Here is a 16,220-nt window from a genome sequence, read left to right as displayed (position 1 = left end):
TATGACACTCTACTCCACCTTCTCCACTCAACAACACTCTACTCCAACAAATCCAGTCTATGACACTCTACTCCTACCACTCCCCTCAAGGCTACTCCATTGCCACTATCTTATAACAATGCTGAAGAGCAGCCACACATGTGTACAACAACACAGCACATACACATTGCCAAAGACAATAGTTCTTATAGGAGAGACCTATTGACTTTGCCAATGCTTGGTAACAGTGATGTTATTCTGATCCTTTCCTAGAATATTTAGCATGTTAAGATGCACACAACTCATTGGGTATTAACGTAGTGGTGAAACGCACAATATCTATGTGGTGGTGTGTCAAAGGTATTTTTAGCTGTCATTTGAATTATCACTTACATATAATAGTGTTTCATTCCACTTTTTCTAAGTAGTTACTATTATACTATTTAATGATGCTCATATAATGGACCCAGGAAGGACGATTGTGCCTTGCCTATATTCAAACTCCTGAGCTGCAGTTATACAGCCAGGGTGCAATTCACAAAACTATTCTGCTATCAACCGCTTGCCTCCTCCACAGGCTTTGTTTATTTAAAGATTTGGTATCCAATCCTTCACCCCTCCTGCAATCTACATAGAAACTGCAAATTGCCTATGATAGTTTATATGCAGGAAGGTCCCCCTTCCTGCTCATAAAAAATCATTAAAAAAAAATGCTGTTTTGCAACTTTAATATGTGCTGCATTTAGCAGCACACACAGAAGTTACAAAACAGCATTACAAGATTCCCTTCAACACAGGCACCCCCCTTGCATTATGGTGCAAGGGTGCCTGTGTTGGCATTAGGCAGCTAAATTTAGCGCCAGCACAGGGGAAATGCAGGGCTACATCTTATTCTTGAAAATATGTGGCCTCATTTATGACTTTTTGCCGTAGGGAAGCGCAGCAGGCCTTCCTGCTGCGCTTCCCTACGGCAAAAGAAAAGGGCAGAAATGCGCCGTATCTATAAGATACGGCGCATTCCTGTCCTTTTCCCCTCCGCCGGCGCACAATGGGCTGCCTGCGCCAGCGCAGGCACCCTTGCCAAATGGTGCAAGGGTGCCTGCATTGCGGGGAAGATTATTTTTGTACAGGAAGGGAAACCTTTCTGTACAAAAATAATCACAAGAGGCTTTTCCTCTTTCTATGTGTGCTGCAGAATGCAGCACACATAGAAAAAGGAAATACGAGGAGAAATAAAGACATTTCTCCCTGTTGCGCCTCCCTTACGCCTCCCCTGGGGAGGCGTAAGCTTTTGGCACTGCTTCAGAGTTACGATTTCTCGTAAATCTGGGGCAGTGTCAAAAGGCCATGGATGTTGCTGGGAACGCCCCCAGCAACACCCATTGCACGCCCCTTTAAAGCAGTACACTGCCTTAAAGGGACTGATATTTATCAGGCAGCAGTACGCCACAAAAACTGGCGTACTGCTGCCTGATAAATATCACGCTGGCTTCTGCGCCACGGAACTTCATGAAAAGTGAAGTTCCGATGGCGCAAGGGGCCTCATAAATGAGGCCCATGGTGCGCACCTGCGTTTTCAGAAGCGTGGCGTTAGCAATGTTTCCTTGACGCTATAATTCTCCAGTCTGTTGTACATAGACCCATAAGTGTCTTCAGCAATAACAAAGATGATCAATAGTCCTGTGATGTAGGTTTTCTAGGATATAAAAACTTGTGATGTCACATTCAAATTAGAGGGGCCTCAAATATTCCCTTTCGCCCAGGGCCCCACAAGTCCTAGGACCGGCCCTGGGCTGGGTTTAAAAGTTTCTTTTGGTTGCTTAGTGCCTTGTTGTCTGTGTTTGTGTTGACACGCACTGCCATTTAAGTAATTTTCTGCCCATGACTGATGTAATAGTGAAGTCCTTCTTCTCTGTCACCTAAAATGTCCACCGGTTTTGGTATTCAAAATCTGGTCGCCCAAAGTAACTTGAGTGGGCAGTTTGCTCGTTACAAAGTAGCGACTGAGCAGCTGGGGATGCCATACAAATGTGTATACAGGGAGGCTCGAACATCCTGTGATTTTGGGCAAATCACTTAACCCCCATGCCTAAAATGGATGTGTCAGTCTGTTCCACAACTGGTGCTCGTGTAAAGCACTCCGATGCGTTAGGTCAAGTTCAGGCTTATGTAAAACTGAAACAAAAAAATGTGTACTGAATTGCAATGTGGGTGTGGTGCTCTGTCTTGTTAATCCCACATATGCATAGTGGCAGGCGTGCGGACAAAAGCATGAAAGGTAGCAAGGGCTGTAGGTGGTGTAGGTACGGCGAGCTGAAAGAAAACCAAAAGCAGTGCGCCAAATGTGAACAAGTGGCAAAAAATTAACTGATCCACGTAACTGGGTAAGTCGCATGGGCAGAAAAAAAGCAGCAAAAAGACAGGTCAAAGTCAGCTATAAGGGACCAAAGAAGAGGAAGATATTAAGAGGGGCACTATAAGCAGCGAATTAAAAGAGATAGGCATGGCCAAACTTCACAGAGAGACTACACCAAGCGTAGCAAAGCAGTGCTTGCGAACTGCTATACTCGACCCATAAAAGGAATTCAACGCTTGGAATACGAGTATCCTTATTTACGGTGCTGTATAGATTATGTGGCTACCACTCCCAAAGAAATTGCAAGTATCTGCAATTCCACATTTGGCTGTTTGTGAAAGCTCTAATTTAAAGGCTCATTATGGTTAAAACACTATTGTTTCATGAAATTACATATTTTCAAGTGGAACCCATTTATTGTGATTTTTTTTTAGTTCAGTAAGATTTTATTGAAATTTAAGAAAGGAGTAGTACATAAAGACATACAAAAAAGCGAAGAAATTCATTAAAATACAAAGAAGCGATAAAGAATAATCATAAAAATACAGTCATCAATAAAATGTATGGCAACATAACAAAATTTGTCATTCAAAGGAAAACAGAAGAAGGGAAAAGGAGGGGAAGGAAGGGGAAGGGAGAAGGGAATGGAAATATACAATTCATAGCATAAATACTTAAATAAGTAGAGTTACAAATACTATATGAGCAATACAACAACAATAATTATACCTGTACATATGAATCTATAGGAGACCAAAAAGATTGAAAAGCCGAAGAATTATGATGAACACCTTGTAATGACAATTGTGCACCTCTTCTCGTAAAGACAATCCAGGACCACCAAGCATGGACTGAAAGAGAGGAAGCATCCTTCTAACAAAAGGTGATGGATTTTAACGCAGCTGATACAAGAAAATTAAATAATTTTGCTTCAATATCATCATGGGGTACACTCAGAGCAACAGATTTACATATAACTAAATTATAAGAGGGTAAATCAGAAATAGGCAAAATTTTCTGTATCACGCTCCATACTTCAGACCAAAATTTCAAAATAGTCGGACAGTCAAATAACATATGACGTAAGGAACCAGGATGTAAATTACAATGCCAGCATATATTAGATGTGAGCTTTAAATAAACGCAATGGTGTCCATAAGGAATTAAATAAAATATAAGCATTAGTTTGATAAATAGATACTGGTAAACATCCAGAAATAGAAAGGGACCATATTAAAGACCAGGAATCATTTGGCAATGATAAAGATAACTCATTATTCCAGAAAGTAGAAATGGTATCAACATTGGAACCTAAGGATACGGTAAGTTTTTTATAAAATACAGACACCGCTTTAGAGGATAAAGAAACAGTATTAACATAAAGCAGAAAATCAGCTGTCATTTTTGAAGGGATGCCATTGGGGAAGGAATCTAACATAGAATTACAGAGGTATTGAAATTTTGACAGATTGGATAAAGGCAGATTATATTCCTTTTGGAGTTGAATACATGAAATAAACTCATCATCTTTGAAAACATCTCCAAGATAAAAAATACCTTTAGCAATCCAGGCAGACCAAAAGGAAATATTTCTATTTAATTTGAGCAAGGCACTATGACACAAGGACAAATGCACTGTAGAAAGTAAGGGGGATTCAAAATTGGAATCTAAATCATTAAAAATTTATCTTGATGATTTAATTATGGAAGAAGAATGTACAATTTTAGATACGGGGGACATGGTTAATAGGGATAATAAAGGAAAAGGTTTGACAAGGGAAGTCTCAATATGAAACCAGATAGGGGGAGTAAGCATAAGAGATATATTAAACCATAACAAACTTTGTTTAAGAATAAACGCTTTATGATACAAAAGAAAATCAGGTAGTGCAAAACCAATATGACACTTGGGGATTTTTAATTTTTTATAAGCAATATGTGGAGGTTTATTATTCCATAAAAATTTCGATAAGAGTCTGTCAACATCTTTATAAAATTTGAGTGGAAATTGAGTCGGAATCATTGCAAGAGAATAAAATATTTTAGGGGCAATAGTCATTTTAATAGATTCCATTCTCCCCCACCAAGAAAGGTGAAGGGAGGACCATTTGGATGTTTTTTGTTTAACATATTCTAGAAGGAAATCATAATTTAATTTTAAAGTAGCATGAAGGGACGATGAAAATAATATTCCAAGGTATTTCAATTTGCTCTTTTGCCAAACTATATCTGGTGAGGGTAGCATATCAGGAGTACACAGCATATTTAGTGGAAAAAATTCAGTTTTAGTAACATTTAACTTATAACCTGACACAGTAGAATACTTAGAAATAATATCAAGCAAAAAAGGAACAGAGGAAACCGTATTACTAATAAATAATAACACATCATCAGCATATGCTAAAGTCTTAACAGTAATATCATTGATAGTAATTCCTTGAATATTATCACATTTCCGAATGTAATTAAGAAATGGCTCTATACCAAGTAAAAATAAAAGAGGGGAGAGGGGACAACCCTGACGAGTTCCTCTGAAAAGGGAAAATTGGTTAGTAATCTGGCCATTAATAAATATCTAGCTGTGGGAGCATAGTATAAGGCAGAAATCATACGAATAAAGGAGGGGCCAAAATTAAAAGATAACAAAGTTTTAAATAGAAATTGCCAATGGATTTTATCAAAAGCTTTTTCAGCATCTAATGCCATAACACCAGCAGGGTTAAGGATAGTGGGGCTTTGCTCAATAACATGTAATAACGTTCTCGTGTTGTTAGCAGAGTATCGATTTTTCATAAAACCAGACTGGTCAGGGTGAATAATTGAGTGAAGGATAGGTGCTAACCTAGAAGCAATAATTTTAGCATATAGTTTACAATCTTGATTAATCAATGAAATGGGCCGATAATTAGCAACAAGGGTAGGGTCTTTGTCAGGTTTGGGAAGTACAACAATTAAGGCCTCAGAGAAGGAACCTGGTACCTGATGAAGAAAAATTAGAAAAAATCTGGGCCAAAAAAGGTAAAAGATGATGTTGAAACTCTTTATAAAATTCGGCAGGGATACCATCAGGACCAGGGGATTTTTTCTTGGGAAGTGATTTAATGGCCAAGAGAATTTCTTCAGTAGTAATGGGTAAATCTAACTTAGTTTTATCAGAGGAGGAAATGTGAGGTAAATCAGAATGTTGTAAAAACGACTCAATTAAAGAATCATCACAATAATCTGGTTTATTATATAAAGTGGAGTAGAAATTCAAAAATTCATTAGCAATCTCATTATGGGAAAAAGCAATGTTACCCTGAGGGCATTTAATGGAAGTGATCTGAGTTTTATCTCGTTTAATACGTAAATAATTAGCTAAAAGTCTACCAGACTTATTAGCGTTAAAACAAAATTTAGCATTGGATTTAGAGAGTTGTATCCCTGCTCTAGTGCTGAGAATAGCATTGAATTCATACCTCAGCTTTTGCAATTTTTCTTTATATTGGGGATCATTAGATGTAATAAATAAACGTTCAAAATGAGCTATTTGCTTCTCTAAGGATTTAACCTGTGAATTAAATTTCTTATTTTCATGAGCCATGATAGAAATAGTGGTACCTCTAATATAGGCTTTAAATGCATCCCATCGAGTGATGATAGATGTAGACCCTTCTGGATTGAAAGTGAAATAATCCTGAATAGCCTGGAGCATTTTGGGCTTATGAGTGTCATTAAGGATAATGTCAGAATTCATACGCCATCTGGACTGTTTAGTAAATGAAGAGGATACATTTAAAACAAAAGAAATCATAGCGTGATCTGAAATGTCGATGGTACCAATGGTAGGGTCATTTGCAAATTGAATAAGGGAAGAGGAAAGGAAAAAATAGTCTATTCTGGAATGGGAATTATGAGGATTGGAGAAAAAGGAAAATTCTTTACCAGTTGGGTGGTGTAAGCGCCAAATGTCAGCTAACTTGGTGGTTTGAAGAAAAGTCTTAAAGGCATAAAAAGTCTTGGATGGTCGAAATCGAGATGTGGACAGTCTATCCAATAAGGGGCCCACAAAAATATTGAAATCACCCCCAAAAATCAACGGAGCATTTCCCAACTTTAAAACTTCAGACGTAACAGTGGACCAGAAAACAGGATCCTCTGACGTAGGGCCATAAACATTAATCAAAAAGAAAACAGAGTCATGAATTTTAACTTTAGCTATAATATATCTTCCATCAGAGTCTGAGATCTTATGCAAGACCTGACAATGCAACCTTTTGGCAAAGAAAATAGCGACCCCATTCTTTTTACCTGCAGCAGGTGAAGAGACAATAGAGTCCACCCATTTTTTGTTCATATAACTCAAAACTTTATCATCAACATGTGTCTCTTGGACAAAACAGATGTCTGCCTTAGAATTACCCAAATAATCTAAAAATTTTAAACGTTTTACTGGATGTCTTAAACCTTTGACATTAAGAGAAACAATTTTAATATTATGAACATTAGCCATTAGGGTAGAAGAGAAAGAAAAGAAAGAAATGAGAACAAGAAGAAGGTGGGAGAAGACAGGTTAAGAGAGTAACTCTGACTGAAAAATAGGAAAGGGAGAAATAAAAAAGAGAGAGTAAAGCACAAACATACCACATAAATAAAGACATGGAAACGCACACCCGTTCCTTAAGCATGGCCAGTTACTGTTGGAGCCCATAAAGAAAATTAGTTCGAAACCTGCAACAAGAATTCTGCGAGAAGCAGTCAAGAATTAGGATCCTGTGTATCCATTGATGGAGGAACCTGCTGTTCGAGGAAAAGACGAAGATCTTCTGGGCGCTGAAAAGATTTAGAGACATTGTCTTTCCAGACTCGCATTGTAGAGGGATCAAATAGGCCATATTTGAAGCCAAGGCTCCTCAGTTGTGGACGAAGAGAAGAGAACTCTTTACGGATAGCCACAGTTTCTTTAGCAAAATCCTGATGGATGAAGATCTTGGTTCCATTCACCAGCAATGATGGTATTTCACGAACAGCTTTCCGAATAAGAACCAGATGATGGTGACGTAGGACCTTAAATATCATCTGCCTTGGTTTTGAATGACGAGGATTACGATGTGACGGAACTCTATGAGCCTTATCAATTTCAAATTTTTCTACAAACTTAATATTCAAGAGACCAGGCAAAAGAGATTCAAGATAAAGCCGACAATTGGTCCCTTCGATTTTTTCAGGCAAATTAAAGATGTGTAGATTGTATTGCCTATTGCGATTCTCTAAGTCCAGCAGCTGAGAATGCATTGGAATAATTCTGGCCATTAAAGGTGTAAAAGCATCCAACTTATTCTTATTATCTTGGATTTTAATGGCATTATCTGACACCTTCATGGACATAGAAGCCATATCTTTACGAACATTTTTAACTTCTGAGGCAATGGAGTCAGTATTTAAACGCAAGGCTTTAATTTCCTCCAAAATCAGAGCCAAAGAAGGTTCCGAGGATTCCACAACTGTAGATTTTGTTGGAGGAGGGGAAACCTGCTGCTTCCTTTTATTTGTAGGAGCATTTTTCGAATCCATTCTGAGGAGAATAAATGTCCCTTAATATGAATAAAACAGATTGATACAAAATTACCTCAAAAAGTGATGAAGAATTGTTGTAAATATGGACCGATGCAGTAGAAAACACCAAAAAAGCCCAGGTGCAGCAGCTAAACACAGCTGTAGGCGGAGTTAGGCCCCAAGCCAGCCTCTGTCTTAATGAGCTCTCCGCCCCCAGGTTCACAATCTCGGCAGGAAGTCAATGAGCAGCATGGAGCAGAAGCACGGGGCATGAGGAGAAAAGTCCCATCGAGCAAAATCGCTGGAAAAATAACTCACAGGTGAGGGAAGGCTTCAGCAGGCCAGCGCTGGCAATTTCGCTGTGATTAAAGCAGGTATTCGTCGTTTAATTGAGCTTAAAGCTCCTGGAAATTACGGAGCTCCGGTGGCGGCGGCCATCTTTTTTTTTTTTTTTGGAAAACCTTTATTTGCAGAAAAAGTACACCGCTGTTCAGCCATACATCCCGGAGGCCAGGCAGCATTCTATCAATACTCAGAATCGTGCACAAAACATTACACAGGAATAGTCAGGTTTAATTTTCAAATAAGATATCCTGGAACAATAAATGAACCAAATACCAAAAGAGAGGAAAAAAGGAAGAGAGACGAGAAAGGGAAGGAACAAGAAAAAAGAAACTAGGCTGAGGACAGGCAACGTATTTTGGGCACGCATCACTGGGAGTGATCGGGGGTTACACACCCTATCTTTCAAACAATCCAATGAGTGACAGCATTGCAGATGGGGAGTAATAGAACAGGATAACAAGTATGGAACCACGGGAAGGGGGCACTACGGAGACAGACGGGCTTCGGGCGTTGCCACCTCGGGGGGTACACAGATGTCTCCTCGATATGAGTTCCACGCTCCCCACACAGACCCCCACATCCTGGGCTTGCCTCGGGCCACATACACAGTTTTCTCGCGGAGCATACACCAATCCATGTTGGTTTTCCACAGTCCGATCGTGGGGGGAGCAGGTGCTCCCCACCTCTGGGCAATGTCTCTCTTAGCTATCATGTTGCCCAGGGTGACCCAGCGGGTCTGGGCAACATTGTAGTCATTCGGGCCCCAGATGTTGAGAAGACAGCGCCGGGCCTCCGCAGGCAAGGTCACACCAGTCACATCTCTCATCACCTCATGCACCCGGTTCCAGAATCGAGCCACCCCAGGACATTCCCAAATAATGTGCATGAAAGTCGCAAGCATGCCACATCCTCTCCGGCACATTCCGTCCTGCGAAAGCCCCATGTGTATGAGCCTAGAGCCCGTGACATAGACCCTGTGGAGAATCTTCAGTTGAACGAGTCGAAGCCTTGCCGAGATGGCCACCTCCCTAGGGGAAGAAACCGCTGACTGCCACCCTTCATCATCCACCTCAATCCCATCGTTCACCCAAAGCTCTCTCAATTTCATCAGCAAGTCAGTCCGCACGTTGATAAGTTTCTTATAAGTCAGGGAGATCGCACTATCTGGCATGTGTCCGTCCAGCACTCTATCCTCCAGTGGAGACGATTCAGGTACTGCCTCCCCCACCGTTATACAGGACAAGAGAGCGTGGCGGAGTTGTGCATACCGGAAGTATTCCGACGCGCCCAGTTGGAACTCGGCCTGTAGTGCCTCAAAAGACTTAACCACCCCTCTAGCCATAACATCCCCCACCTTCGATATCCCAATAACATCCCACCTGTCGAACCCTTTGGTATGCCACAGTTTCCCTAACAGGTCGGAGTCATATAGCGGAGTGGCCATGGTAAGCCTGCCCTGCCAGCCCAGAGTTCTGGTAACCGCCCTCCACAGCAGTACCGCCGTCTTGGTGGGCCCCGTCAACTTCCGATCCAGAGACCTCGAATACAACGCCCTATAATAGTTCCCATCATTCATAAGCCACCGGTCCATGGCATAGCCAGGACCGACTGCCGGGCCGTAGAGGCCGTGATTGATCGCTGCCAGCTGGGACGCCCAGTAATAACGGCGCATATCGGGTAAGGCGATGCCACCATCGTACCACGGTATGGTCAATTTCGTCAGGGATATCCGTGGCCTACCGTCCCACAGCAGGGTGCGCTGCAAGTTCTCAATCTCCCCAAAATATTTAGCGGGCACCGGATCCTGAGTGTTCTGCAGCGTGTAGAGGAACCGCGGCAAAGACATCATTTTAAACAATGCCGCCCGGCCCAGTAAGGAAATCGGTAATTTCTTCCAACCCTCCACATCTCGACGCAGCCTCACCAAAGGAGGAAGCAAATTGTGTGTGTATCATGCCCGGGGATCCTTTGATACATAGATACCCAGATACTTAAAGCCCTGTTGGGCAACTTGTATTGTACAACCGCGGGGAAGGCGCGGAGTGTCACCACACAACGTGTAGAGAGGATTTGGACCAATTAATAACCAGGCCCGAGTAGCCACCGAAAGTGCCCAACAAGTCAAACACCACTATAAGGGAGCGGCACGGGGAGGTGAGATACAAGAGGATATCGTCGGCATATAGCGATACCCGATCCTCAAATCCCGGTGACCACGTAATCCCTGCGACATCAGGATGAACCCGGATCCACGCTGCCAACGGTTCAAGCGCCAACGCGAATAAGAGAGGTGACAGTGGGCACCCCTGTCTGGTGCCTCTGCGTAACGCGAAGGAGGCAGACACTCAGCCATTCACAGTCACATTAGCTAACGGAGCAGAGTAGAGAAGCCGGACCCAGTCGATGTAAGTGGGCCCGAACCCAAACTTGGCAAGCACGGCCCACAGGTAATTCCACTCCAGAAAGTCGAAAGCCATGGTGGCGTCAAGCGAAGCAAGCACCGTCGGTTCAGTAAGCAGCTGCGCCCGCGCCATGACCGCGTGGAGCCTGCGAAGATTGAGGGCCGTGTTGCGGTGCGGTATGAATCCGGATTGGTCCGGATGAACCAGATCCGAAATCACCCCCACCAGACGATTAGCTAGTAGTTTTGCCAGAATTTTGGGCTCGGCGTTAAGCAGGGAGATGGGCCGGTAGGAGCGGCATAGGTCACGTGGCTTCCCCTCCTTGTGTATGACCACTATGGTGGCAAGTCGTTGGTCAAGCGGGAGTTCACCAGCCTCGCGGGCTTCAAGGAACATGTCAAGCAGGGGCGCGGCCACTGTATCGGCCTTAAGCTTGTACAATTCCACAGGAATGCCGTTGGGCCCCGGCGCCTTGCCTGAGCGCAACGACTGGATCGCCAGCGCCACCTCATCGACAGCAATATCCCGGTCCATGTCGTCCCGCTCGACATCTGATAAACAGGGAAGCTTGATGCCCTCCAAAAAGGAGGTCGAAGCAGATTCCGGCAGGACAGCCACTGACGTATAAACCGCCTCAAAGTATTCCGCAAACGACCCAGCAATAGCGGCCGGGTCCATCACGACCAGGCCGTCCTCGCCCAGTATCTCTGGAACCACTCGAGAGGCAAGTTCTCTCCTGTCCAGCCACGCCAGAAGTTTGCCGGCCTTATCCCCAGAGTCATATATCCTGCCTTGCTGTTCCCTGCTCACCGCATTCGCCGCATCAGTGGCAGTGGCCCTAAGTTCCGTTTGTTTCAGGGAAAGAGCATGGAGCAGGTCCGGAGTCGGCCCCAAGGCCAACTGGGAATTCAAATCAAGAATATCAGACTCCAACCGCACCATGTCCTCATCACGTCGCCTACGCGCTTCCGCAATCAAAGAGAAGGCTTCGCCGCGGAGCACGGTTTTAAAGGCCTCCCAAAGGGAGACGGCCGAGTCAACCGAACCGGAGTTCTCGGCGAAGTACCTCTCTATAGACTTCGCTAGGAGGTCCCGGGTCTTAGGATTACGAAAGTACCAGGGGTTGATAGGGGCTACCCTCGATGTCGCGATAATGTGAAAATCAAATGACACCCAAACCGGGGAGTGATCTGAGATGCCCCTGGCCATCAGGCGAGCAGTGGAGACCGACTGTGCCTGGGCCGCAGGGGTTAGGACATAGTCAATATGGGAAAGGCTACCATGGGCACCCGAGTGGAAAGTATACTGTCGCATGGCGGGGTGCAATAGGCGCCAGCAGTCAATCAGCCCCATGGAGCCAATAAAGTCCGGGAGCCAAGACTGTGAAGTACGTAGATCTCTGGATGGGAAGCGATCTAGGTCCCCCGATACCACTGAGTTAAAGTCACCCCCCAGGATCAACAAGCCATCAGGGAGATTCAAAATGGCGCTACCCAGGTCCTGAAAAGTAGTCGCTTGCAGCCCCGGGGGGATGTAGACCGAAACCAAAACCAGGGTGCGCCCCTCCCATTTACCCACCACCGCCACATATCGGCCTCTCTCGTCAACAAGGGTAGACTCCACCTCCAGTGGAAGGGACATGCGCACCATGATATCCACCCCCCTGGAGCCCGTGGAGAACCCCGAATGAGCCACCATCTTAAACCCTCTCCTGTTCAATGCCCTACACGTATTTCCTACAAGATGGGTTTCCTGCAGGAGAACAACGTTTAAGCATTTGTAACACAACACCCCGTTTTATTCGATCCCCCAATCCGTTCACGTTCCAACTCAGCAAGTTCAGCGATTTACCCCCCATCACCAAGGACGCTCCACCCCATCAACCCCACCCGGAATGGTGCCCGCAAAGCAAATACATCAGAACAGTGAGACCCCAGCCAGAACAAAGGAAGAAATAATAGAGAGAATGGAAAAAACACACCCCAACTTCCCCCCACCCTGCACCCCTGCATTAGACTAATAGCCACCCCAACTAGCAGTGTGCCTGTCGCCCCTTAAACTAACCTACAAGAAGCCCCTTAGAGGAGAAAGGAGGCATCCTATCCCCCCGTCACCCTCCATATGACTAACAGAGATATCAGAAGCAAAAGCAGCAGTTTCTAGAGTCGGCGCCACTCGCAGCAACCCCCCCCAGAGAAAGTCAGAAGTCCATTCGTTCATTCCTGGGAACCTGACCCTCCAGTAGCCTCCTCCGTCTGATCAGCCGGGTCGGTCCGTTGTTGGGACAGGGTATCAAGCCAGTCCCCTGCTGCATCCGGAAGGTCGAAAAACAAAGTTTGATGACCGTGTTCAATTCGAAGTTTAGCAGGATAGAGCATAGAGTAGCGCATCCCCAACTCTCTAAGTCTCCTCTTTACCCCAGCAAAACTCTGGCGACGTTTCTGAACAGCTTGAGTAAAGTCAGGAAAAAAGTTTACGTCCGAGTTCTGAAAGCGCAGCGGGCCAGCGGTCCTCGATGCCTGTAGATGGTGTCAAGGTCCCTATAATTGAACAGTCTCGCAATGATGGGGCGAGGGGAAGCGCCCGTCTTCGGTGGGCCGCCCGGTATTCTGTGGGCCCTTTCAACCGAAAAAAACTTGCTCAATCCTCACGGTGCTAGATTCTTGACCACTAGTTCTTCAACAAAGAGTTCAGCTGATTCCTCCTCGGCTTTCTCCGGCACTCCAGTGATGCGAACGTTCTGGCGTCGCGCACGGCCCTCGAACTCATTCAGCCGGCGTGCCAGCAGCCCGTTAGCCATTTTCAGGTCGCGGACCTCGGTCTGCACATCAGACATATCATTGACTAAGCTCGATGTTTTAAGGTCCAGCGACTTCACCCGATCATTCGTCTTACCAAGATCAGCTCTGATAAGATTCAGTTCAATCTTTAGGGTGTCCACCTTGCCGGACAGCGCTTCGTGAAGAGTGTGCATCTCAGTCTTCACCCCAGCAATCGCACCCATCACGTACCAAAGCGTGAATTCAGGATCCTCGGGGGACTCGTCCCTTAACGGGTCCTTAGATCGGCCCGCCAGTCCCGGCGATCCCTTAGAATGGGAGAATCGTTCCGGAATAGTAGATTGGGACTGATTCGGCTTCCTACTAACTCTCGGAGGCTTGCCTTTGTCCGAGTCCCCCTTGCCCGCCATGTTGGCACACCAGGGCAAAGTAGTCCAGAGGGGTGAAGAAGGCGTGAGGCGCGCCTACAGTCGGCACGATGAGACCCCGAAGGCCACCAAAGGAGGTTACAGCTTAGAGCGTAGAATCCAGTCACACCAGACGGGTCAAGGAAGCCTAGGCAGAACGTCCCGTGGAGAGCCACCACTCGTATCCCTCGACGTCTGCCAGTGACGCAGGCGGGGCCACCAAAGTCACGACGAGCTAACTCAGTCCAGGAATGTCGGATTTTCGTTCTGGAAACGGGCGCCGCATCAGCCCCAGCTCAGCAATTGATACCCACTACTGTGGGACAGGATGGGTGGCAGGATCTTTGCGGAGGATCGGGAGGTCTTCGGAGCTCCGAGCTCACGCGGCCATCTTGGTTGCCCGCGAAGCTCCTCCCGGCGGCGGCCATCTTGATTGACGCGCTCGCGCGTCTCCCATTTATTGTGATTTAATCACCATGGAAACAGTCATAAATGTGCTATGTGCCCAACTTCCTCCCTTAGTAAGCAATAAGGAACTGGTGGTCAAGCTTTCTGTAGCAAAGTACCTGATGCTAGAAACTAAAACAGGGGTCTGTTTTAGTGGTCAAAACGACCATAGATGCGAGCCATATGCCCCTAGAGTGTCTCCCATGCCAGAATTTTACAAGGTTCCAAGATATTTTAAAGTAACTATTTCTATGTGTTTTATCTACTTTCTTTGATTTGTTTATCCGTCAGATTTATTTGATTATTTGTGAAGTTTTATGTAATGCATACAAGGTTCAAGAACCAGAAAGAAACTAACTTGAAAAAAACATATTGCAAGCAAAAAATGCAGAACCACAAAATTATAAAACTTCAATACATCAAACAAACTATGACCATAGCAATATATTCAGCATTAGTAAAATGTAATAGGAAGTGTATGGAGGGGACATATACATAATTTAAAAGAATCTAAACGTAAAAATCAAAAGCCTGATTATGATGGCTAGCGGACTCAAGTCCGTCTGACACCCTAACGGAGATGGGACCACCCGACAAAGGGGGTCATTAGGATGGCGGGCGGACATCCTTTCGTGGAATGGGACACCGGCCATTGTTGTGGGGGTCCCTCTGCTGACATTAGGATGCACCCGCCACACTGACGGGCGCATCCTGCATTCTTGACATTGCGGTGGGCGGTACTCTCAGCACCGTCCACAGCAATGCCAAGAAGGCATGTTGTGCACTTCCATGCACAACGTGGCAGGCACTGCGCAGTGCCTGCCATGCTGTGCATGGAACTGCAGGGGGGTACCATAGGTATCCCCCATGTGCACCCCCACCTCCCAGAATCCCTGAAGGCCTGCACTGGGCCTCCAATGGGAAAAAACGCCTGTCTTTCCGTGGCCGCACAACCCCACATATATGCTAATATGGATGGCGGTGTCTCCCAGACACCACCACCATGTTAGCAGTTTTCCGCCCCGTCGACTCTGCGATTGGGTAGATCTCTGGCCGACGGTCTTTATATATCTGCCGCGGTTCCCCGCCATGGTAATGTGGCGGGGGAAATCCTAAGCGGTGGAGGTTTTGAGCAGGTGGATCGCCACCTCCATACATGCGGTGGCGACTCGCCTCCTATCCAAATAACCCCCATAGTGTTGGGGGTCCACATGAGAAATTACAATGCGACTGCCACTCTGGTGGTCCATTTGTAAATATTTCCCTTTGCGGCAAGTGCAGCTGGCTGCAACACAAGCCACAATGGAAAAAATGCAGGTTTTGCATTTCCCTTCACTATGTGGTGTCTGCCTCATGGTGCAGGGAAACAGAAGTACAAGCCTTTCCATGGTGGATGAACCACCATGGATAGGCTGGCAGGGATCCAGCATCTTAATCTCACGAGCGTTGACTGCTAGGCACCGCCACTATTTTGAGGATGCGGGGCGGGTCTGAGAGGCAATCATAATGACGGCTTTCCATCCGCTTGGCACACCGCCTGTCATCCTAATTTGGCGGGCATTAATGGGCCGCACGATGGATGGTTCACCGCTATCATAATCACCCCCTAAGTTTTTATTTTGGGTAGCACATGTGAAAAAGGAGATCTGGCAAAGAGGTTAAGAAACAGAGTTAGGGTGTGGGGAATTAAGATATATACTTAAACTTATTTTTTCTCGTTTAGACAAGATAGCAGTGAGTGGCGGATTAGCACAGGTAGCAATGGAAAAGGAAATCTAGATTTTGGGAGCACGACAAGGACAATATTGAGACATAGTAAGGTATTTTTTGAATGCGCATTGTAAAAGGTAGAAAGTTCTAGAGTTTTGAAGAGAACCAAGGCCACCAGAAATTTTTAGTTTGCAGTAAAGGTAACATTTAGCATGTACATTTTAACAATAAACTTGGATTGGAGTCATTGAAGAGAGTT

The sequence above is a fragment of the Lissotriton vulgaris genome, chromosome 10, assembly GCF_964263255.1.
Source record: "Lissotriton vulgaris chromosome 10, aLisVul1.2, whole genome shotgun sequence".
NCBI lineage: Eukaryota > Metazoa > Chordata > Amphibia > Caudata > Salamandridae > Lissotriton > Lissotriton vulgaris.
This window is presented reverse-complemented; position numbering follows the sequence as displayed.